This window comes from Oncorhynchus keta, chromosome 10 (genome assembly GCF_023373465.1).
Source record: "Oncorhynchus keta strain PuntledgeMale-10-30-2019 chromosome 10, Oket_V2, whole genome shotgun sequence".
NCBI classification, from domain to species: domain Eukaryota; kingdom Metazoa; phylum Chordata; class Actinopteri; order Salmoniformes; family Salmonidae; genus Oncorhynchus; species Oncorhynchus keta.
This window is the reverse complement of record NC_068430.1, coordinates 72,100,203-72,125,202: the sequence shown is the minus strand read 5'-3', so window position 1 is coordinate 72,125,202 and position 25,000 is coordinate 72,100,203. Positions and strand designations below refer to the sequence as shown.

General features: G+C 47.4%; 1 pseudogene; it reads right to left on the bottom strand.

The window, feature by feature from the left end:
* LOC127931921 (xylosyltransferase 1-like) overlaps nt 1–21,326 on the bottom strand; it is a 29,062-nt pseudogene extending 7,736 nt beyond the window's left edge.
* Between the last annotated feature and the right edge of the window lie 3,674 nt (nt 21,327–25,000).

The window sequence follows — 25,000 nt, the reverse complement described above, 5'->3', positions numbered from 1 at the left end:
AACTCCATCAATTCAGGAAGTGAATGGAAATGCAATATTCTCATTGAAAATGAATCATACTTTTCATATCTTGAATTGGAATTTGAATTAATCTCCTGTATACTGTATTCTGGTTCAAACTGTCACTGGAGAGTGGAGGCAAACAGTAACACAGCTACAAATCCGCAGTTCATTGAGTGTACGACCGTACCGACCACCTGAGAACCGGTCAAACAGGGATTAACCTCTGACCCACTTCAGGTTCATCCGATGACCTCCGACCTTTTCTCTACACTTCACGTCAAACCCTGGTCCAACACCTCAGCTTGTTTAAGTATATGATCTTAACTCACATCACACTTGACTTAGTGACAGCACAGTAATATACTGCTACCAGCCCGCCTGTCCTTCACTGCTGATCTGGCAACCCTGGAGTCAAACACAGTCGGCTTGTGGCTTGTGTGACCTAAATTCACACTTAGAGCACAAGTAGTAGGCTATGAGGCTACCATCCAGGCTCTCTCCTTTACCTTTGATCTGGCAACCCTAATGAACCTTCCTCACTTTAAACCTGTGGCAACTGTTGCTCAAGATCTTAAACCATCACGGGTTCCTGAGTCAAACACCTCACCCTGTAGCATGCATCCCTCATTCTCACCCTGTAGCATGCATCCCTTTCTCATTCCCCTCACCCTGTAGCATGCATCCCTTTTCATTCCCTCACCCTAGCATGCATCCCTTTCTCATTCCCTCACCCTGTAGCATGCATCCCTTTCTCATTCCCTCACCCTGTAGCATGCATCCTTTCTTTAGCATGCATCCCTTTCTCATTCCCTCACCCTGTAGCATGCATCCCTTTCTCAACCCCTCACCCTGTAGCATGCATCCCTTTCTCATTCCCTCACCCTGTAGCATGCATCCCTTTCTCATTCCCTCACCCTGTAGCATGCATCCCTTTCTCATTCCCTCACCCTGTAGCATGCATCCCTTTCTCATTCCCTCACCCTGTAGCATGCATCCCTTTCTCATTCCCTCACCCTGTAGCATGCATCCCTTTCTCAACCCCTCACCCTGTAGCATGCATCCCTTTCTCAACCCCTCACCCATGCCCTTTCTCATTCCCTCACCCTGTAGCATGCATAGCATGCATCCCTTTCTCATTCCCTCACCCTGTAGCATGCATCATTCCTCACCCTGTAGCATGCATCCCTTTCTCATCCCCTCACCCTGCATGCATCCCTTTTCATTCCCTCACCCTGTAGCATGCATCCCCTTTCTCATAGCATGCATCCCTTTCTCATTCCTCACCCTGTAGCATGCATCCCTTTCTCATTCCCTCACCCTGTAGCATGCATCCCTTTCTCATAGCATGCATCCCTTTCTCATTCCCTCACCCTGTAGCATGCATCCCTTTCTCATTCCCTCACCCTGTAGCATGCATCCCTTTCCTCATTCCCTCACCCTGTAGCATGCATCCCTTTTCATTCCATCCCCTATTCCCCACCACCCCTCTCCATAGATCTTAATTGACAAACATAGAGGACGTGGGTAAGCATGCCAGCTATCTCAAGCTGTCCCAGGGGAGTGCTCTGGGCCTGGGTCTAGCTGCATTCAACACCTGCATTACCTCCATACACAAAGACTGACACTAATAAGGCCCAGAACCCAACAGGACCCTGGGGGCCTTTGTCTGTTTCGCACACGTGCGCACACACACACACACACACACACAGCAAAAAAAAAAAAAACACAACAGTTTTTTAAATCAAGACCAGATGTGGTCTGGTTGGTTGGACATGGCTGCCCGCACCACTGCCTGATGGAAATTGACCTGTCATGTTTTATGGGGAGGTGTTTGACTCTGGCGCCAGTGAGGTTGTTGGGGTGTGGTGGAGGGGCGGAGGGATGGGGTGGAGGGTTTTAAGGTTGAGTTGCCAGGTCAGCAGTGGTCGTACCACTGTAAGACGTAATGTGTGAGTAGAGGGCTTAAGCTACAACATGAAGTGTTGTGCTGCTGAGGTAATGCTGGGGAGGGGTGAGGTTGCCAGGTCAGCAGTGGTAGTACCACTGTAAGACGTAATGTGTGAGTAGAGGGCTTAAGCTACAACATGAAGTGTTGTGCTGCTGAGGTAATGCTGGGGAGTGGGTGAGGGTTGCCAGTGGGTCAGCAGTGGTAGCTACAACATGAACCACTGTAAGTCAGCAGTGGTAGTACCATGTAATGTGAGTAGAGGGCTTAAGCTACAACATGAAGTGTTGTGCTGCTGAGGTAATGCTGGGGAGGGGTGAGGTTGCCAGGTCAGCAGTGGTAGTACCACTGTAAGACGTAATGTGTGAGTACAACAGAAGTGTTGGGCTTAAGCTACAAGATGAAGTGTTGTGCTGCTGAGGTAATGCTGGGGAGTGGGTGAGGTTGCCAGGTCAGCAGTGGAGGACAGAGGGAGGGTGACGTACTACTGTACTGTAGCTAAAGTGTTAGTAGAGGACATAAACCACATCATTAGGTGTTTGACGCGGGTGCCCGTGGGGGGAGGCAGGGTTGCCAGGTCTTAGGTTGCCAGATCAGTAGTGGGTGACAGTGGGAGGGTGACGTAGCCTACTACTGTACGTATACTGTGAGTAAAGGTGCTTAAGATACAGACAGGCAGCTACTACTGATACCTCTGTCCTGCCTATGCAGAGTTAGAGGGAGGTGGAGGAAGAGATTGGAACAAAAGGAGATAGAGACCGTCTTGTAAAGGGATGCATGGGGTTAGAGGGAAAGACAGAGAGAGAGGTTATAGGTAGGAGGGACAGACTGTGCTGCCTCCCAGTTTATGGTAGAAGTTAGAAGGAGGCAGAGGGAGACATTCTAGGCGGTAGGAGGAGAGACCTTGTAAAGTCATACATGATATACAGACCCACCGGACTACATAGGAATCTACTACCACCGCTACAACTGAAGTCTGTTAGTAGGGTGGTAGTCTGTCATCTATCCCTCACTTATTCAGGATAGTTGTTGGAAGCAAGTCTATTAAGACCACTGTGGAAAGGTAGAGAGCAATGTTAGGGAGCAATGGCAGTAGAAATTGGGTAGAGAGAGAGTTTATAGATGGAAGGAAAAGGCTGTGTTTTAAAGTTGTGCTTCAGACATGGTTTATCTGCCTGACAGACATTCACAAAAGTCAAGCTCTGTCATGACCGTCTATCTGTCCTCTGGCTGCCTGACTGACTGACAGTCATTGTAGCTAAGCAACCGACAGAAAGTTCTTTGCGATGCCGAGTACTCCAGATAAAGCCGCGCCAGCGCTCGTTCTGCTGTCACTCACAACTCTCTAGACTAGAACGCCTCAGAGGCTTCCCTGTGCCCATGACTGCCTCACAGTCTAGTGTCGCTTCGGAACTGTTACAAAGGTCAATAGGTCGAAGGTCAGAGTAAAAGGTCAGATTCACCCCGACTTATCACCTCAGAGTGCTCAGAGGGAAATCATACGAGGACATCGACTGACATTTCAGAGGGTTCTGCTTGACAGTGTGAAAAGCAGAAAAAACGATCGCTCTCATCCACTCACTCTCAACCCCCCCCATGATAAACAGAAAAGTGCTCGCGGGCTCACTAAGACATAGCTGATGTTAGAAAATGTCCTCAGAAGTAGAAATAGGGTCATTATTTATACTAACATAACTACGCTATCAGGAAGCCGTTCGGGCATGAAGGTGAGTAGTCTACGTTTCATTAGTAAACAACAAATAAGCAGCCGGTGAGGCGCTAATCCACATAAAATCTGATGAATTCAATCAATTTACATTTTACAAGGCTACCGATTCTGTGTTTAATGCATGCTGCCAATGTGTGTGTGTGTGTGTGTGTACTCTCTGCAAGGTTGCCATAACGATGAATATAGCTAAGGTCACCATGAACTATATATCTGATCTGGCCAATCCTATTTTATACAACATGCTTCTCTGTGCCAGGCACTTCAGGGCTTTTATATACTACAACACATAGAGGTCATTGTTTGACTAAGTGGCTGGATAACTAGTCTAAATGACAGGGGCTGCTGAATGACTGCGAATGTTACGTGAACATTAGGTAAAAGTTGTAGCCGACAACCCTGAAACAATGTACCTCAGTTAATGGTCGGACTGACTGACCATTATGTTGTCCATTGACTGGATAATGAATGGTTGAACACAATCAATACAGGAGCCGGTGATAGAAATGGATGTGCTGAAAGATCTGCTAAAGGTAATGTGAACGTTACCTCAACGCGCAACCCACAACATGACATGTTACCTCAGCAAATGTCCTCAATTGACGATGTGAACTCTCCTCCACTTCTAAATGGGATGAGTTTGCGATATTTTTCAGAGATAAGATAAACAACAGTAGGCTGGGTATCAGTCAAGCAAGGCCAGGTGAGAAGTTTGATGATATGTGACCTAGCCAACCAGGCAAAGGCACTATGGATTTATTTTCCCTGGTTGACAGAGACATGCTCAAGAAAGTGATATCACAACTTAAGTCTTCTACCTGCCTTCTCGATGCTATCCCCACCACTTTCTTCAAAACAGTTTTTAATTGCATACCTGAAGAAGTGTAAGCTATTGTTAATCACTCCCTGTTCACAGGCACTCTCCCCACTGCAATAAAAAAAAGCTATTATGAAACCCCTTCTGAAGAAAAGTCATCTAGATTCTTCAGCTCTTAGCAATTTTCAGCCAATCTCCAACATTCCATTCTTAAGCAAAATTCTGGAGAAATTGGTTTTGAAACAGCTAAATTATTTTTTTAAGTGCCAACTGTATATTTGAAAAACCACACAGCACAGAGACAGCCTGAGTTAAAGTGGTAAATGATCTTAGAGCCAACACAGATGCCAAACATCTCCCTGTCCTTGTACTCTTAGATTTAAAGTGCTGCATTTGACACTGTTGACCATGATGTCCTTCTGGACAGACTGGAGAGGTTGGTTGGCCTCCCAGTTCTAAAATTGGTTTAGGACCTATTTAACCTGTCGAGAGTTTTTCGTCATCATACATATCACATGGTGGCATTTCACATGGTTTGATTTTGGGTACGGTACTGATCAGTTTATATATGTTACCCCTTGGCAGAAAGCACAGCATTGATATCACTGCCACGCAGACGATACACAACTTTGCAATTTCTGTGTCACCAGAGAATTTTAGCTCCACGGATAGATTAGACTGTATTAGTGATTTAAATACTTTGATGGCTCACAACTTCCTCCAGCTAAATCAAGACATGACCGAGGTACTTATTGTTGGACTACTGTGTAGCTCTCCTGTCTGTGTCACACCCTGATCTGTTTCACCTGTCCTTGTGATTGTCTCCACCCCTTCCAGTTGTCGCTTATTTCCCCCAGTGTATTTATCCCCGTGTTTCCTGTCTCTCTGTGCCAGTTCGTGTTTCCAAGTCAACCAGCGGGTTTGCCGTTCTCCTTTTTCTAGTCCTCCCAGTTTTGACCCTGACTTGTTTCTGACTTTGTTCCCCCCCTGTGAACCACATTGTGTTGCATTCCATGTCTGAAATGTGCTGTAGAAATAAAGCTTGATTTGGGGGCAGCGTCTACTGAAAGAGTGTAAATATTATGTGACTGTTATAAGAAAATTGCATAAATGTTACAACTCCAACCCAAAAACAGTGTGTCAGTTACCTCAGCGAACTGTAGCCTGGTGAAGCTACTGTATATAAGGTGTCTACTTCTAAAAGATGTCTGTCACGCCCAGATCTGTTTCACCTGTCTTTGTGCTTGTCTCCGCCTCACTCCAGGTGTCGCCCATCTTCCCCATTATCCCCTGTGTATTTATACCTGTGTCCTGTTTGTCTGTTGCCAGTTCGTCTTGTCTTACCAGCGTGCTTTCCCGTCTTCCTGTTTCTCAAGTTCTGTTTCCTAGTTTTTCCCGGCTCTGACCATATTCTGCCTGCCATCCCGCCTGCCATCCTGATTACAAACCTGCCTGTCCTGACCCCGAGCCTGCCTGCTGTCCTGTACCTGCCTGACTCTGACAAACCTCTGCCTGTCCTGACCCCAGCCTGCCTCTGCCTGTACCTGCCTGACTCTGACCTGATTACAAACCCTGCCTGCCCTGACCCCGAGCCTGCCTGCTGTCCTGTACCTGCCTGACTCTGACCTGATTACGAACCTCTGCCTGCCCTGACCCCGAGCCTGCCTGCTGTCCTGTACCTGCCTGACTCTGACCCGATTACTTAACCTCTGCCTGTCCTGACCCCGGGAGGCTGCCTGCTGTCCTGTACCTGCCTGACTCTGACCTGATTACGAACCTCTGCCTGCCCTGACCCGAGCCTGCCTGCTGTCCTGTACCTGCCTGACTCTGACCTGATTACAAACCTCTGCCTGCCCTGGACCCCCGAGCCTGCCCTGCTGTCCTGTACCTGCCTGACTCTGACCTGATTACGAACCTCTGCCTGCCCTGACCCTGAGCCTGCCTGCTGTCCTGTACCTGCCTGACTCTGACCTGATTTACAAACCTCTGCCTGCCCTGGGACCCCGAGCCTGCCTGCTGTCCTGTACCTGCCTGACTCTGACCTGATTACGAACCTCTGCCTGTCCCGGACCCCGAGGCTGCCTGCTGTCCTGTACCTGCCTGACTCTGACCTGGATTACGAACCTCTGCCTGCCCCGACCCCGAGCCTGCCTGCTGTCCTGTACCTGCCTGACTCTGACCTGATTACAAACCTCTGCCTGCCCTGACCCCGAGCCTGCCTGCTGTCCTGTACCTGCCTGACTCTGACCTGATTACGAACCTCTGCCTGTCCTGACCCCGAGGCTGCCTGCTGTCCTGTACCTGCCTGACTCTGATCACAAACCTCTGCCTGCCCTGACCCCGAGGCTGCCTGCTGTCCTGTACCTGCCTGACTCTGATCCCGAACCTCTGCCTGCCCTGACCCCGAGGCTGTCCTGTACCTGCCTGACTCTGATCCCGAACCTCTGCCTGCCCTGACCCCGAGGCTGTCCTGCCTGCCTGACTCTGATACCCTGCCTGCCCTGACCCCGAGGCTGTCCTTGACCTGCCTGACTCTGATCCCGAACCTCTGCCTGCCCTGACCCTCGAGGCTGTCCTGTACCTGCCTGACACTGACCTGATTACGAATCTCTGCCTGCCCTGACCCCGAGGCTGCCTGCTGTCCTGTACCTGCCTGCTGTCCTGTACCTGCCTGACTCTGATCACAAACCTCTGCTTGTCCTCAACCTGCTCTTTGCCTGACCCGCGTTTCTAATAAATCATCTGAGAACTGTACTATCTGCCTCCTGTGTCTGCATCTGGGTCATACCCTGAGTCGTGATATCACCGCGTTACTGTTCTGGGAATGTTATGTGAACATTACCTAAACGTTATACAACCAAAAAGAAGGATTGTTACACTCAGCGAACTGCAGCCTGGTGAAGGTGCTGGGAGGGAAGCCACCTTGTAGGTCTTCCTGGGCATCACCCAGGTCTCCAGGGTCTCCAGCTTGCTGGTTGCCAGGTTAGTGGCGTGGTGCTGGACCAGGTAGCCTTGGAACTGGTCCGACTGGAAGTAGAGATGCACTGACACCGGGTGGCCCATGGGGAAATACCTGGCAAACCAAGAGGAAACACACTTTTAACCAACCTTTCTCAACAGACCTTTATCAGTAGCCTGAGTGCAGGTCTGATTGGGCTATGATGCCAACTGTCACTCATTTTGACCGAGACAGCAATGGAGTTGACAACAACACAAACAAATCTGGGACCAGGCTACTTTATCAGGGTTTTACCTGGCAACACCAGTGGTAACCCAACAGACAGACCCATTGAGATTCCCATTAGTGAACTTGATATGGTACCAGTGCTGTTTAAAAGGGCAATGGTGTAAGATGAGAGTATCTAGATTCATTTATTGAACAACTACTGGAGACTGCTTACAAATGCTAATGTTTGTAGATGCTAAAGTTCACTAGCGGGGCCTTGCTAATGTCTCAGACGCTAAAGTAAAGGTTAAGGGATGTGCTGTGCTTTCTGTGATTGTGTGAAGGAAGAGGCATTAATTCAATGACCTATAAAACATCTGTTGCTGTGGAGACAATTATTAAGGCTAGGAATGGACAGACTGACTGGAGACCAGACTGCAGTTGTAGCCTGCCCGGGCCAGACCAATAAAGTCATTGGGTATATTGTCAGTAATATATTAAGTTAGTCACAGCCCGATGCCTCTGACGATAACCATGACACACCACCCGTAACACACATATTGTCTCATACAGCGGTTCCCAACCTTTGCCATTCCAGGGACGACCAAATCAATAACTACAACAACAACATTTATTTGTATTTTTAATTACAAATACTAAATAATGTGCAGAGCAGGTAGTCCCTCGGACCACAGGTTGAAAACTGCTGGTCTAAAACAAAGTCAGCAGAGTCAAAACACACACACCCTCCACACACATACACTAACAAAGTTGAACTGGTCTGGGACACCATTAAGAAGTCAGCTTGATGTTACAATCAGCTTGCCATTCCAGGCTAGTCCTGACAGCTATATTGTTCTGGGGGGCTGTGTGTGTGTGTGTGTGTGTGTGTGTGTGTGTGTGTGTGTGTGTGTGTGTGTGTGTGTGTGTGTGTGTGTGTGTGTGTGTGTGTGTGTGTGTGTGTGTGTGTGTGTGTGTGTGTGTGTGTGTGTGTGTGGAGTGAGTGTTTTTTCTGATTCTGTACATGTGGCAGAAGGCTGGCACTGAGAGCAGAGCAGAGACTACTGGGAAAATAAACAGGGTGTGTTTGTGTTTCTCTCTCTCATGTGTATGTGCCCACCAGCCTTCTCATCAGTATTCCAGTAGTAGAACCAGGAGTCAGTCTGCCTGACAGCGCTGTGTGTGTGTGCCCGTCCCAGCCCGACAGCACTAGCTACCCTGACAAGCAGAACAGCAAATATTTACACCAGCTCACGGAGAGCACTCCACACCCTTCTCTCTCTATCCCTCTCTCCTCCTACCTCCCTCCCTCGTTCCCACTATATAGGGAATAGGGTGCCGTTTGGGACACAGACAGAGATTGACAGAGATGTGTACAATGGCCCCTAGCAGTAATAATAAAGGTTCCCCCCACTCTCTGAGACTGACTCAGTTACTCAGTTATTAATTACAGACCTATAGGGTGGGACTGAAGTACTCACAATTTGAAATATACATTGACTCTTGGGGATGCCTGACGTTGACATCTTTGACAGTTGTGTGTGTGTGTGTGTGTGCTAGAGAGAGAGAGAGAAAGAGAGGTAGAGAGAGAGAGAGAGGCAAAAGGAGCTAGAGAAAGAGAGAGAGATAAAAGAGAGGTAGAGGTAGAGAGAAAGGGGGCAGAGGGAGAAAGAGAGCGAGAGAGAGAAGGGAGTGAGAGAGAGAAGAGAGAGAGGTTGAGAGAGCGAGAAAGAGAGTAGGTGAAAGAGAGAGCATAGAGTGAATGGAGAGAGATGGGGGAGAGAGAGGTAGAGACAGGAGATTGAGAGATAGCGAGAGAGAGAGGAGAGATAGCAAGTGAGAGAGAGAGAGAGAGCGACAGCGAGAGAGTGAGAGAGAGAGAGAGAGAGAGAGAGAGAGAGAGAGAGAGAGAGAGAGAGAGGAGAGAGAAGGAGTGAGAGAGAGAGAGAGAGAGAAGGGAGTGAGAGAGAGGAGAGAGTGAGAGGTTGAGAGAGCAAGAAAGAGAGTAGGTGAAAGAGAGAGCATAGAGTGAATGGGGAGAGATGGGGGAGAGAGAGAGGTAGAGACAGGGAGAGTGAGAGAGAGAGAGAGAGAGAGAGAGAGAGAGAGAGAGAGAGAGAGAGAGAGAGAGAGAGAGACTGCAGATACATGGAGCCTCCATTCAGCCCTTCCCCACTGGAGTCACAGCAGGCTGTGAAAAGACAGAAATCCCCCTCTCCTCTCCTCCTCTCCATCCCCCATGGCAGCCCCACCCTGCTGTCTCATACAAACACTGTAAGCTCTACAAACATAGCCTCCTCATGGCCCCAAAATTTGCCCAGTGTGTGTGTGCATGCGAGCGTGTGTGACAGTTGGGTGTGGATATGTTAGTGTGAAAGACTGAAAATGGCTTGTTTCCTCGCAGCAAATGCTTTTCTCACATGCTCATGATCCCACAATTAGAGATTTGCAGACTGACACGTATACTCACAGATGCCCTCACACACAGAACCTCGTTTCCCTTCCTTCCCAATTTACAGGCAGAGACATGAGTAGAAACAGCTGTAGTTACACGATAGACATAGTGTGTGTGTGCAGCTAGATGGAAACATGCTTCCTCTCATCTTGACCCTGTGCCCAGAGACCCCTGCAGCTACCCACAATGCAGAACTACCTGCCTGCCTGCTATCCAGCCTGCTTATGTGGAACTATAATGGATCTAAAACAGACTGATAATACAAGCTGCCAGCAGCAGAAACATGGGCGTAGTACATCTCATGTTGGTTGGAACACGGACAATTCCACCAGAATGGTGTCGCATCCCTCCAACAGACTTCCAGACACTGATGCAATCTATGCCAAGGTGCATTGGATCTGTTCTGGCACTGACTACTAAAGTACTTTATGTTGGTGTTTCCTTTATTTTGGCAGTTACCTGTGCATTGGCCCTGAGACTCAGCTAACGCAGGTTTCATATTCTAGCTACGTGCAGGTGCTGCTGGTCCCAGACGTGTTGCAACTGTGGTATTACAATACAGTAACAGTTAACTAAGACATCTGGCTTCCTGTTTTAGCATCCATCGATGACAGGGATCCCAAATGTGTCATTATCAACGGCCATTTCACCCGTGGAAGTAACTGTATGGAGACAAAAGACATAAAAGAACCAGCTGACACGTCTCCTGATCCAGGAAGCTGGATGCTGTGGATCGCAAATGTATCGTAACACCGGTGTAAATCTACATTGGTAAATGTGTCAACAGTAGGCCTCGTTACTGAACTAACAGTCCCAGCATATACAGCTGCTATGGATCCCACATCTTATCACACCAATCGTAATTCTAGTGACACAGAAATGGTACGGGTCATGGAGCAGCACCCTCCACGACCTATATACAGTACACCTTCCGTATTTCATCTAACGGGTGGCATCCATAAGTCTAAATATTCCTGTTACGTTGTGCAACCTTCAATGTTATGTCATAATTACGTAAACTTCTGGCAAATTAGGCGGCCCAAACTGTTGCATATACACTGACTCTGCGTGCAATGAACGCAAGAGAAATGACACAATTTCACCTGGTTAATATTGCCTGCTAACCTGGATTTCTTTGAGCTAAATATGCAGGTTAAAAAACATGTACTTCTGTGTATTGATTTTAAGAAAGGCGTTGATGTTTATGGTTAGGTACACGTTGGAGCAACGACAGTCTTTTTTCACGAATACGCACCGCAGTTTTTATTATTATATGCAACGCAGGACACGCTAGATAAACTAGTAATATCATCAACCATGTGTAGTTAACTATTGATTATGATTGATTGATTGTTTTTAAAAAAGATAAGTTTAATGCTAGCTAGCAACTTACTCCTGGCTTACTGCATTCGCGTAACAGGCAGGCTTCCTCGTGGAGTGCAATGTAATCAGGTGGTTAGAGCGTTGGACTAGTTAACTGTAAGGTTGCAAGATTGAATCCCTGAGCTGACAAGGTACAAATCTGTCGTTCTGCCCCTGAACGAGGCAGTTATCCCACTGTTCCTAGGCCGTCATTGAAAATAAGAATGTGTTCTTAACTGATTTGCCTGGTTAAATAAAGGTAAAATAAATAAAAACGGACAAATCAGCGCCCAAAATACCGATTTCCGATTGTTATGAAACTTGAATCGGCCATTCGATTAATCGGTCGACTCTATGCTATACGGATAGTGTGATGACTTCTGACACCAGATATGTATTTTATTGGATGAGGAAGGATACAAAGGTTTCTGACTGAGTGTTGAATTTCACTCAAACAATGAGATGTGTCACAGTCAAGATGCTGTGAATGACTGGCTGCGGTGTGTGTGTGTGTGTGTGTGTGTGTGCATTCATGTTCTGTGCGTGTATACTACTATTTTTGTGTACATGTGTCTGTGTGTGTGTGTGTGTGCATTCATGTTCTGTGCGTGTATACTACTATTTTTTGTACATGTGTCTCTGTGTGTGTGTGTGTGCATTCATGTTCTGTGCGTGTATACTACTATTTTTGTGTACATGTGTCTGTGTGTGTGTGTGTGTGCATTCATGTTCTGTGCGTGTATACTACTATTTTTGTGTACGTGTGTCTGTGTGTGTGTGTGTGTGTGCATTCATGTTCTGTGCGTGTATACTACTATTTTTGTGTACATGTGTCTGTGTGTGTGTGTGTGTGCATTCATGTTCTGTGCGTGTATACTACTATTTTTGTGTACATGTGTCTGTGTGTGTGTGTGTGTGCATTCATGTTCTGTGCGTATACTACTATTTTTGTGTACATGTGTCTGTGTGTGTGTGTGTGTGTGCATTCATGTTCTGTGCGTGTATACTACTATTTTTGTGTACGTGTGTCTGTGTGTGTGTGTGTGTGCATTCATGTTCTGTGCGTGTATACTACTATTTTTGTGTACGTGTGTCTGTGTGTGTGTGTGTGTGTGTGTGTGTGTGTGTGTGTGTGTGTGTGTGTGTGTGTGTGTGTCAGTGCGTGTGTGTGTGTGTGTGTCAGTGCGTGTGCATGTTAGCATGTTATATGCATGCCTGTATGTGGTGGAAAAAAAGTACCCAATCGTCATACTTGAGGAGAAGTAAAAGATACCGTAATACAAAATGACTCAAGTAAAAGTGAAAGACTAAAAGTAAAATACTACTTGAGTAAAAGTGTAAAAGTATTTGGTTTTAAATATACTTTAAGTATCAAAAGTAAATGAATTGCTAAAATGTACTTAAGTATCAAAATTAAAAGTATAAATCATTTCAAATTCCTTATGTTAGCAAAGCAGCTGGCCACATTTTCTAGTTTCTAAAAATGTACTTAAGGATAGCCAGGGGCACACTCCAATTCAGACATCGAAGCATGTGTTTAGTGAGTCTGCAAGATCAGAGTCAGTAGGGACGACCAGAGATGTTCTCTTGATAAGTGCGTGAATTAGACAATTTTCCTGTCCTGCTAAGCATTTATCATGTAACGAGTACTGTTGGGTGTCAGGGAAAATGTATGGAGTAAAAAGTAGATCCTTTTCTTTAGGAATGTAGTGAAGTAAAAGTAAAAGTAGTCAAAAATATGAATAGTAAAGCAAAGTACAGATCCCCAAAAGAACTACTGAAGTATTTTTACTGTGTGTACATGTGTTCAGTGTGTGACCTGGACTGGACTGCTTACTAACCTGCAGCTGTCATCCTTAGGATCTCCTTGCAGCGATGCTGCCGCCCTGGCCAGGCCCAGACGAGCAAACGCATGGTAGAGTGAGCTGTGTGTCGCTCAGGGTCGCGACCCCATCCGCCTCGTCAAACACACTCTCTCCCAGTAGGCCTGGAGGCCAGGGGTCCCCTGGGGCATGGGTCCAAACAGGTAGCCATCCAGTTGGTTCACTATCTCCTGGTTAACACTGGCTTCAAACTTCCTGGCCAAGAACGTAGGGGCGGGACGTTTGCTGTGAGGAAATGGAGGGAGAAGGAGAGAAGGGAGAGAGAAACATAGAGAAGATTATAGAAATGGTGGCTTGCTGGGAACGACTGCAGAATGGGAGATGGAGTGGAAGTGAGTGGGAGGTTGTGTGTGTGTGTGTGTGTGTGTGTGTGTGTGTGTGTGTGTGTGTGTGTGTGTGTGTGTGTGTGCGTGCGTGCGTCGTGCGTGCGTGCGTGAGTGCGTGCGTGCGTGAGTGAGTGAGTGAGTGAGTGAGTGAGATAGATAAGAAAAAGAGTGTGTACATGTGTGTGTGTGTGTGAGTGAGTGAGTGAGTGAGTGAGTGGTGAGTGAGTGAGTGAGTGAGTGAGTGAGTGAGTGAGTGAGATAGAGAGAGAGAGAGAAGAAAAAGAGTGTGTACATGTGTAAAAGTGGAGCAGCTTTGATTTAATATTCTCTCCACATACAGAAGACAACGAGCAGATACACTGCCACGTCATATCACCCTGGTAAGCTCCTCAGTACCCACGTCTTGTCTTCCATCTCTCTCTCGCACGCACAACAAAGTTCAGGGTTGCGTCTTTCCCCTGTCAGCTACCAGAGCTGGCTGCTTCTTTCAAACACAAGACAAAACCACAGAAGAAGAACAATTCCTGTTCCCTTTGTACTTCCTGAAACACCAGGAATCCACAGGAGAAAATAATCCTCCCTGGCTTACCTTTATCTCTCTCTCTATCCCCCGCTTGCCGATCTCCATGACAACAGACATGAAACACTCAGGAGTCAGTCTGAATTCTCTCCAAAACAACTCTATCTGTGACACTAGGGCCTTGTTGTTAAGGAGCGTTTTGGGATGAACCTTTTAGATGCATCACATCGTTGTTCCTCGCTAAAAGTGTGTTTGGCAGAGAGAGAATGTGTGTGTGTGTTTGTGAGAGAGAGAGAGAGAGAGAGAGAGAGAGAGAGAGAGAGAGAGAGAGAGAGAGAGAGAGAGAGAGAGAGAGAGAGAGAGAGAGAGAGAGAGAGAGAGAGAGAATGTGTGTGTGTGTGTGTGTGTTTGTGAGAGAGAGAGAGAGAGTGTGTGAGAGCGAGAGGGAGAGAGAGAGCGTGTGGGAGTGTGCCTGTAGGTTTGTGTGGAGTGCGAGGGAGTGTCAGAGCGTGTGAGTTAGTGTGCCTGGAGGTTTGTGTGGGTGCGGAGGGAGTGTCAGAGCGTGTGGGTTAGTGTGCCTGTAGGTTTGTGTGGGGGAGTGTCAGAGCGTGTGGGTTAGTGTGCCTGTAGGTTTGTGTGGGTGCGAGGGAGTGTCAGAGCGTGTGGGTTAGTGTGCCTGTAGGTTTGTGTGGGTGCGAGGGAGTGTCAGAGCGTGTGGGTTAGTGTGCCTGTAGGTTTGTGGGGGTGGAGCGTGTCAGGTTAGTGTGCCTGTAGGTTTGTGAGGAGTGTGCGTGGGTTAGGTGCCTGTAGGTTGAGCGTGTGGGTTAGTAGGCTCTGTGAGGGAGTGTCAGAGCGTGTGGGTTAGTGTGCCTGTAGGTTTGTGTGGGAGTGTCAGAGCGTGTGGGTTAGTGTGCCTGTAGGTTTGTGAGGGAGTGTCAGAGCGTGTGGGTTAGTGTGCCTGTAGGTTTGTGTGGGAGTGTCAGAGCGTGTGGGTTAGTGTGCCTGTAGGTTTGTGAGGGAGTGTCAGAGCGTGTGGGTTAGTGTGCCTGTAGGTTTGTGAGGGAGTGTCAGAGCGTGTGGGTTAGTGTGCCTGTAGGTTTGTGAGGGAGTGTCAGAGCGTGTGGGTTAGTGTGCCTGTAGGTTTGTGTGGGTGATCGGATGCATCACTTTTCTCGCTAGAAAAACAAGGAGTGTCACGTCCACACTTTAAGAGGCATTCCGCTACTTTGCTTATGGCCCACTGAAATGGCTTTGAATGGCTGTGGGAGGCACTTACTGAAATGGCTTTGAATGGCTGTGGGAGGCACTTACTGAAATGGCTTTGAATGGCTGTGGGAGGCACTTACTGAAATGGCTTTGAATGGCTGTGGGAGGCACTTACTGAAATGGCTTTGAATGGCTGTGGGAGGCACTTACTGAAATGGAAAGGACTGGAGACGGGACTATAAAAGACAACTGGAAGGAGGTGGGAGAAAAATGAATGAAGGCTCATAAGTGCTGATGTCAACAATGGCTAATTGGCGTATGTAAATGAGTTTCCTCTAGAAGATGGTGTGTGCAGTGTTTTCCACTAGCGCGCCTGTCGGCTATACAGCCATTACAGTCATTTTCAGCCAGGTACTTTTCCCACTTAAATGACTTTTCACCCGCTAGTCAGACATTTACATACATCATTACATTTTAAGTCATTTAGCAGACGCTTATCCAGAGCGACTTACAAATTGGTGCATACACCTTATGACAACCAGTGGAACAGCCACTTGCATCTAAATCTTGTTGGGGGGGTGAGAAGGGGGGTGAGAAGGATTACTTACCCTTACTTACCCTATCCTAGGTATTCCTTGAAGAGGTGGGGTTTCAGGTGTCTCCGGAAGGTGGTGATTGACTCCGCTGTCCTGGCGTCGTGAGGGAGTTTGTTCCACCATTGGGGGCCAGAGCAGCGAACAGTTTTGACTGGGCTGAGCGGGAACTGTACTTCCTCAGTGGTAGGGAGGCGAGCAGGCCAGAGGTGGATGAACGCAGTGCCCTTGTTTGGGTGTAGGGCCTGATCAGAGCCTGGAGGTACTGAGGTGCCGTTCCCTCACAGCTCCGTAGGCGAGCACCATGGTCTTGTAGCGGATGCGAGCTTCAACTGGAAGCCAGTGGAGAGAGCGGAGGAGCGGGGTGACGTGGAGAGAACTTGGGAAGGTTGAACACCAGACGGGCTGCGGCGTTCTGGATGAGTTGTAGGGGTTTAATGGCACAGGCAGGGAGCCCAGCCAACAGCGAGTTGCAGTAATCAAGACGGGAGATGACAAGTGCCTGGATTAGGACCTGCGCCGCTTCCTGTGTGAGGCAGGGTCGTACTCTGCGGATGTTGTAGAGCATGAACCTACAGGAACGGGACACCGCCTTGATGTTAGTTGAGAACGTCAGGGTGTTGTCCAGGATCACGCCAAGGTTCTTAGCGCTCTGGGAGGAGGACACAATGGAGTTGTCAACCGTGATGGCGAGATCATGGAACGGGCAGTCCTTTCCCCGGGAGGAAGAGGAGCTCCGTCTTGCTGAGGTTCAGCTTGAGGTGGTGATCCGTCATCCACACTGATATGTCTGCCAGACATGCAGAGATGCGATTCGCCACCTGGTCATCAGAAGGGGGAAAGGAGAAGATTAATTGTGTGTCGTCTGCATAGCAATGATAGGAGAGACCATGTGAGGTTATGACAGAGCCAAGTGACTTGGTGTATAGCGAGAATAAGAGAGGGCCTAGAACAGAGCCCTGGGGGACACCAGTGGTGAGAGCGCGTGGTGAGGAGACAGATTCTCGCCACGCCACCTGGTAGGAGCGACCTGTCAGGTAGGACGCAATCCAAGCGTGGGCCGCGCCGGAGATGCCCAACTCGGAGAGGGTGGAGAGGAGGATCTGATGGTTCACAGTATCGAAGGCAGCCGATAGGTCTAGAAGGATGAGAGCAGAGGAGAGAGAGTTAGCTTTAGCAGTGCGGAGCGCCTCCGTGATACAGAGAAGAGCAGTCTCAGTTGAATGACTAGTCTTGAAACCTGACTGATTTGGATCAAGAAGGTCATTCTGAGAGAGATAGCGGTAGAGCTGGCCAAGGACGGCACGCTCAAGAGTTTTGGAGAGAAAAGAGAGAAGGGATACTGGTCTGTAGTTGTTGACATCGGAGGGATCGAGTGTAGGTTTTTTCAGAAGGGGTGCAACTCTCGCTCTCTTGAAGACGGGAGGGACGTAGCCAGCGGTCAGGGATGAGTTGATGAGCGAGGTGAGGTAAGGGAGAAGGTCTCCGGAAATGGTCTGGAAAAGAGAGGTGATAGGGTCAAGCGGGTGCTTGTTACGGCCGGCCACAAGACGCGAGATTTCATCTGGAGAGAGAGGGAGAAAGAGGTCAGAGCATAGGGTAGGCAGTGTGGGCAGAACCAGCAGCCTGCCTTTGGACTTAGCAAACGAGGATCGGATGTCATCGACCTTTCAAAATGGTTGACGAAGTCATCTGCAGAGAGGGAGGAGGGAGGGGGGGGAGGATTCAGGAGGGAGGAGAAGGTGGCAAAGAGCTTCCTAGGGTTAGAGGCAGATGCTTGAATTTAGAGTGGTAGAAAGTATTTTCAGCAGAGACAGAGGAGGAAAATGTAGAGAGGAGGGAGGAAAGGATGCCAGGTCCGCAGGAGGCGAGTTTTCCTCCATTTCCGCTCGCCTGCCGATCCTCTCCCGCTAGAATGAACGATACGCATCCCCAGCCATCTACTGATAGGACAGGCGCCTGTCAGTCACCAAGTGAGCGATGACAGGGATACCCCGCTGGTTTGACAGTCTGCTGTCTGCCCCGCCTCTCGGGTACTTGGGTGTGTGTTGTGTTCCTGTGGTTGCAGTCAAATGTCTTTACACTACAGGTTGGTGGCGCCTGGATAGAATGGTCTCGCGGTACATACAGGAACAATAGGTAGGTTAGTAGAGAGTCTCACACTGGTCCATAATATGATAAAAGAAAACGGATATTGAAAAGCTATTGATTTTTTATATGTATTTTTATTTTTGATATGGTCTTTTCACAATGATTAGATGTACAGTAGTTCTATTGATTGAATCAAAGTGTTGACAATGGAGTCGTCAACTGCTGCTTCCTGTGTAGTGAAGCCCATGTTTAACACCTGCTTCATTCTTCAATAATACCTGTACTACAGACAGCTGAGAAAAAAAATGCCTCTTAAAAGGAAGCTGGTAGCCCTGTGGAAGTCAGCAGACTCTTGCAGGATTCTTTAAAGGCTCAGTGAAGGCAAAATTATTCTATGTTATTTATATCACTGTTATTTCATGACAGTTGCTGGTTGAAAATTCAATCTAGCATTAGAATGTACCAGTCCAAAAATAGAGTTTATTCGGCAAAAAAATACATAATCTTAACTCCCCTCCCCACCAGCCCTGAGGAGTGTGTCTGGGTACTTTGTCTATTTGGCTGGCTACTCTCCATGTGCTTGTGGAAAACACGGTGTAAGTGGGCTGTTAGGTTGATGGATGGATGAAGGGTGGAGGATATGATTAATAGTATTCTCTCTCTCCTGTTTGTCTTCCTTTATCTCTCTCTACGTCTATGTCTTCCTTTATCCAACCCTCTCTCTTCATCTCGTCTGCCTCTTGCCCCTCTCTCTGTCCCTCTCTTCATCTCTCTCTCCACCCCTCTCTCTTCATCTCTCTCTCCACCCCTCTCTCTCCACCCCTCTCTCTCCATCTCTCTCTCCACCCCTCTCTCTTCATCTCTCTCTCCACCTCTCTCTCCATCTCTCTCTCCACCCCTCTCTCTCCCATCTCTCTCTCTATCCCTCTCTCTCCATCTCTCTCTCCCACCCCTCTCTTCATCTCTCCCATCTCTCTCCACCTCTCCTCTCCATCCTCTCTTCATCTCTCTCTCCATCTCTTTCTCCACCCCTCTCTCGCCACCCCTCTCTCTTCATCTCTCTCTCCACCCCTCTCTCTTCATCTCTCTCTCCACCCCTCTCCATCTTTCTCTCCACCCCTCTCTCTTTATCTCTCTCCTACATCTGCATCTCTGGGCAATGGTTGACAGTAGCTCATGAACATGTTGCCCTGCTCCCTCAATCTCCCTATTTCCTTCATTCTCCTCTCTTCCTCTATATCTCCATCCCTTGCTTCTTGCGGTGGTTGACAGTAGCTCATGAGAACTCTCTCAGCAGCCTCCGCTGCTTGGCAGACACACAGCCAGTCCTTTCAGTTCCATACACCTCCAGACAGGGAGGGAAACTATTTACCCTCATCTCCTCCCGCACTGCGCACCTTGCTGTAAATTCCTAGTGTGAGAGATAATGATGACCCATAGGGCCCAGACCTGGCAACCCGTTGCTTACCTGGCAACCGGTGGCATTCTCACACCAGGGCAGCAACTGTGGAACTTGGCGGTGGTTCTCACGCCCCTCACACGATTTATTAACCCAACTTTCACAGGTACAGTTCATCAGGTGAGAGAAATCAGAGGGTGAGAAGATGTCGGTCGAGGTCCAGGGTCTAGTTATGAAAAGTTCTCTCTATTGTCTGTTGGCTGCGGGAGACCTTCTCCTGCCACCTCATCTCCCTCCGCCCTGTCTTTCTTTCTCTCCTCTTTTCTTTCTCCTTCTCACAGATCTGTCCGTTTCTCCACCGAAGCTTGCACAACACCCCCACAGAATTTATTAAAGAGGGACTCCTCCACACATCACCATTAGTAGGGACACCTAGACACCCACTCTACACCACAGATAGAACTAGCTACGTGTCCAGTACTAGACACTACACAGTCCTCCTCAGTAAATTCTGAATCATGAGCAGCTTCAGCCTAAATATAGCCTCTCTGTCAGTCTATACTAGGCCTACTGGAGGTGGAAACCCACACTCGATGGAGTTATTAATTAAGTCCTATTAATACAGTGGACTGACTGGTAGGAGGTAGGAGGTCAGCACTGTGCCCAGTGTGTTCTGTATACTGTAATATGAATCACACACGCAGACGCATGCACGCACGCACGCACGCACGCACGCACACACACACACGCACACACACACACACACACACACACACACACACACACACACACACACACACACACACACACACACACACACTGTTCCTAGGCATTTTATACTGTAATAATACTGTCAGTGTGCTCCAGTCTTGCCAGAATTCCAAGGAGAGCCAGGAGAGCCAGAGTCAGGGTTGGCATTAGGGCTGGCAGCCAACAGGGCCAGACTAGCTAGACTGGGCAGAGAGGCAGCAAGCTGGGCATAGAGACTAGTTCAGTCAGCACTATGACTTTGGATGTATTCAAGTGTGTGTGTTTGAGAGAGAGAGAGAAAAGTGTGTGTGTGTGTGTGTGTGTATGATACCATGTATGTCTCACCTGGAAGCGGTGGAAGTCGGCAGGTTTAAAGTCATTGGGGGCAGCCGCACCAGTCCACTATGTGTTTGTACCTGGACACTTACAGCCCAGCTTCCTGTTCCAGTTCGTGATCACGCAGGTTGTTGTCCACCATGCTCTCACAGTGAGCACTGTTCTCCAGCACCGTATGGAAGAACGACTGAGAGAGAGAGAGAGAGAGAGAGAGAGAGAGAGAGAGAGAGAGAGAGAGAGAGAGAGAGAGAGAGAGAGAAGAGAGAAGAGAGAGAGAGAGAGAGAGAAGAGAGAGAGAGAAGTGGCGCGGAAAGGAGAATGAAGGATGGGACACCTGGAAACAGCTCCTGTTCCTCAAACCATCTCCTCCAAGCCCTTACGTAGTGAGTGTCCTTAGGGCTTCTGTGTCTAGTGTGTGTGTAGGTGTGTGTGTGTTTTACCTCAGCAAAGCAGAAGTATATAGTTGTATGTGCGTGTGTGTGTTTTTGTGTGCATACTGTGGGTCTTACCTCGGCGGGCAGCAGTGTGTAGGTATAGAAGCGCTTCATGTTGGTGGACCAGGTCGTCTTGGGAGTTTATAACGTACTCCACGAACGGACGATTGAGCAGGAACCAATCAGAACCGCCGTCCACAGAAATGCCTTCTGGGATTTTGGTCACCAAGTCGCCACATGTGGGTGTCGCACTCAAAGAAAAGTCGGTCCAGACCTTGCTTGATAAACCTGGTTAACCAAAAACACACAAACATGGTTAAACCTATAGCGACCACAAAACACACAACCACACAAACATGGTTAAACCTATAGCGACCACAAACACACAACCACACAAACATGGTTAAACCTATAGCGACCACAAAACACAACCACACAAACATGGTTAAACCTATAGCGACCACAAACACACAACCACACAAACATGGTTAAACCTATAGCGACCACAAACACACAACCACACAAACATGGTTAAACCTATAGCGACCACAAACACACAACCACACAAACATGGTTAAACCTATAAGCGACCACAAACACACAACCACACAAACTGGTTAAACCTATAGCGACCACAAACACAAGCCACACAAACATGGTTAAACCTATAGCGACCACAAACACACAGCCACACAAACATGGTTAAACCTATAGCGACCACAAACACACAACCACACAAACATGCTTAAACCTATAGCGACCACAAACACACAACCACACAAACATGGTTAAACCTATAGCGACCACAAACACACAACCACACAAACATGCTTAAACCTATAGCGACCACAAACACACAACCACACAAACATGGTTAAACCTATAGCGACCACAAACACACAACCACACAAACATGGTTAAACCTATAGCGACCACAAACACAAACCACACAAACATGGTTAAACCTATAGCGACCACAAACACACAACCACACAAACATGGTTAAACCTATAGCGACCACAAACACACAACCACACAAACATGGTTAAACCTATAGCGACCACCAACACACAACCACACAAACATGCTTAAACCTATAGCGACCACAAACACACAACCACACAAACATGGTTAAACCTATAGCGACCACAAACACACAACCACACAAACATGGTTAAACCTATAGCGACCACAAACACACAACCACACAAACATGGTTAAACCTATAGCGACCACAAACACACAACCACACAAACATGGTTGAGTTGGTTTCTTTTACACAAAACCACTAACTTGATTTGACTTATATAAACTTATGTCACACTCAACTATATACACTTATTTTTGCTTAATTTGTCCTTTATTTAACCAGATGGTCTCTTGAGGAACCTCTTTTTCCAGAGACTGGGAGAAAGCAAGGGCAAAAAAATAGTTTTGAATCTCTCACTGCTGCTGTTTACAGAAATGCATACAGACTGAACAAAACATCTCTGTGGTGACATGTTTATCAACATTTACAAACACAGTTCCATATAGCCTGGTGGTTACTACACGTTCTGCATGGAAAACATGATTGTATGTTCGATGTTCACCAATTTCCCTTCAGGGTATACACTCAGTATACCCTGCTAGTAGCTTTGAGAGAGCATAGGGAGAGAATAACATCCTATACATGTGTCCCTCACACACTAACAACGTGTGACTCATGTGAAGCACCAAGTGTTGCAGTAGGTGTCAAGTTCAGGTCAAACAGACTGTTTCCCTGAAGTCCTTGAAGGTCTTAAAGCCAGCTGCTATCCACCACAGAAACACACTTGTAGAACCTGTATACACCACCATCTGATTCCTATAGAAACAGCTACAGTGGGAAGGAAACGTGTGGGAAGAAAAAGTATGGAATTATCTGGATTTCTGCATCATTTGGTCATTAAATTTGATCTGATCTTCATCTAAGTCACAACAATAGACACACACACAGTGTTCTTAAACTAATAACACACCAATTATTGTCTTTTTCTTGTCTATATTGAATACATCATTTAAACATACACAGTGTAGGTTGGAAAAAGTATGTGAACCCCTAGGTTAATGACTTCCCAAAAGCTAATTGGAGTCAGGAGTCAGCTAACCTGGAGTCCAATCAATGAGACAAGATTAGAGATGTTGGTTAGAGCTGCCTTTCCCAATACAAAACACTCACAAAATTTGAGTTTTCTATTCACAAGAAACATTGCCTGATGTGAACCATGCCTTGAACAAAAGAGATCTCAGAAGAGCTAAGATTAAGAATGGTTGACTGCATAAAGCTGGAAAGGGCTACACAAGTATCTCTAAAAGCCTTGACGTTCATCAGTCCCACGGTAAGACAAATTATCTATAAATGAAGAACGTTCAGCACTGTTGCTACTCTCCCTAAGACGTCCTGCAAAGATGACTGCAAGAGCACAGAGCAGAATGCTCAATGAGGTTAAGAAGAATCCTAGAGTGTCAGCTAAAGACTTATGGAAATCTCTGGAACATGCTAACATCTCTGTGGACGAGTCTACGATACGTAAAACACTAAACAAGAATGGTGTTATAATAATAATAATAATATATGCCATTTAGCTGACGCTTTTATCCAAAGCGACTTACAGTCATGTGTGCATACATTCTACGTATGGGTGGTCCCGGGAATCAGAACCCACTACCCTGGCGTTACAAGCGCCATGCTCTACCAACTGAGCCACAGAAGGACCACATGGGAGGCACCACGGGAGAAGCCACTGCTGTCCAAAGATAAACATTGCTGCACGTCTGAAGTTTGCAAATGTGCACCTGGATGTTCCACAGGCTAAATATTCTGTGGACAGATGAAACTACAGTTGAGTTGTTTGGAAGGAACACACAACACTATGTGTGGAGAAAAAAAGGCACAGCACACCAACATCAAAACCTCATTCCAACTGTAAAGTATGGTGGAGGGAGCATCATGGTTTGGGGCTGCTTTGCTGCCTCAGGGCCTGGACAGCTTGCTATCATCAACGGAAAAATGAATTCCCAAGTTTATCAAGACATTTTGCAGGAGAATGTAAGGCTATCTGTCCGCCAATTGAAGCTCAACAGAAGTTGGGTGATGCAACAGGACAACGACCCAAAACACAGAAGTAAATCAACAACAGAATGGCTTCAACAGAAGAAAATACGCCTTCTGGAGTGGCCCAGTCAGAGTCCTGACCTCAACCCGATTTTGAGATGCTGTGGCATGACCTCAAGAGAGCGGTTCACACCAGACATTCCAACAATATTGCTGAACTGAAACAGTTTTGTAAGAGAATGGTCCAAAATTCCCCTGACCGTTGTGCAGGTCTGATCCGCAACTACAGAAAATGTTTGGTTGAGGTTATTGCTAAAGGAGGGTCAACTAGTTACTAAATCCAGGGTTCACAAACTTTTTCGACCCTGCACTGTGAAAGTTTACACAGTGTGTTCAATAAAGACATGAAAACATATAATTGTTTGTGTGTTATTAGTTTAAGCAGACTGTGTTTGTCTATTGTTGTGACCTAGATGAAGATCAGATCACATTTTAGGACCAATTTATGCAGAAATCCAGGTATTTCCAAAGGGTTCACATACTTTTTCTTTACACTGTATATAGGAACAACCTTAATTAATCCACTATCCATCCTATCTCATGCCAGTAGTGGTTTTATTCAGTCAAGCCTGTCTAACTCCTGGCACACACACACACACGCACACACGCCATGGCACAGCACGACAGGCAGCCAGATTGTGATTGGTGTCAGTGTGTGTGTGTGTTTGTGTGTGTGTGTGTGTTCCAGTGATTGGCATGTTATTTAGTAGCGTGATAGGGCATGGAGCAGGCCGGGGCAGGGGCTGGCAGGCAGCACCTCGCAACGGCAACAAGGGAAGGTTAATTAATAAAGCTACAGATGGAGCCTAATTGGATTATGACTCAGTCACCGAGCTGGGGCAAGGAGGGTGT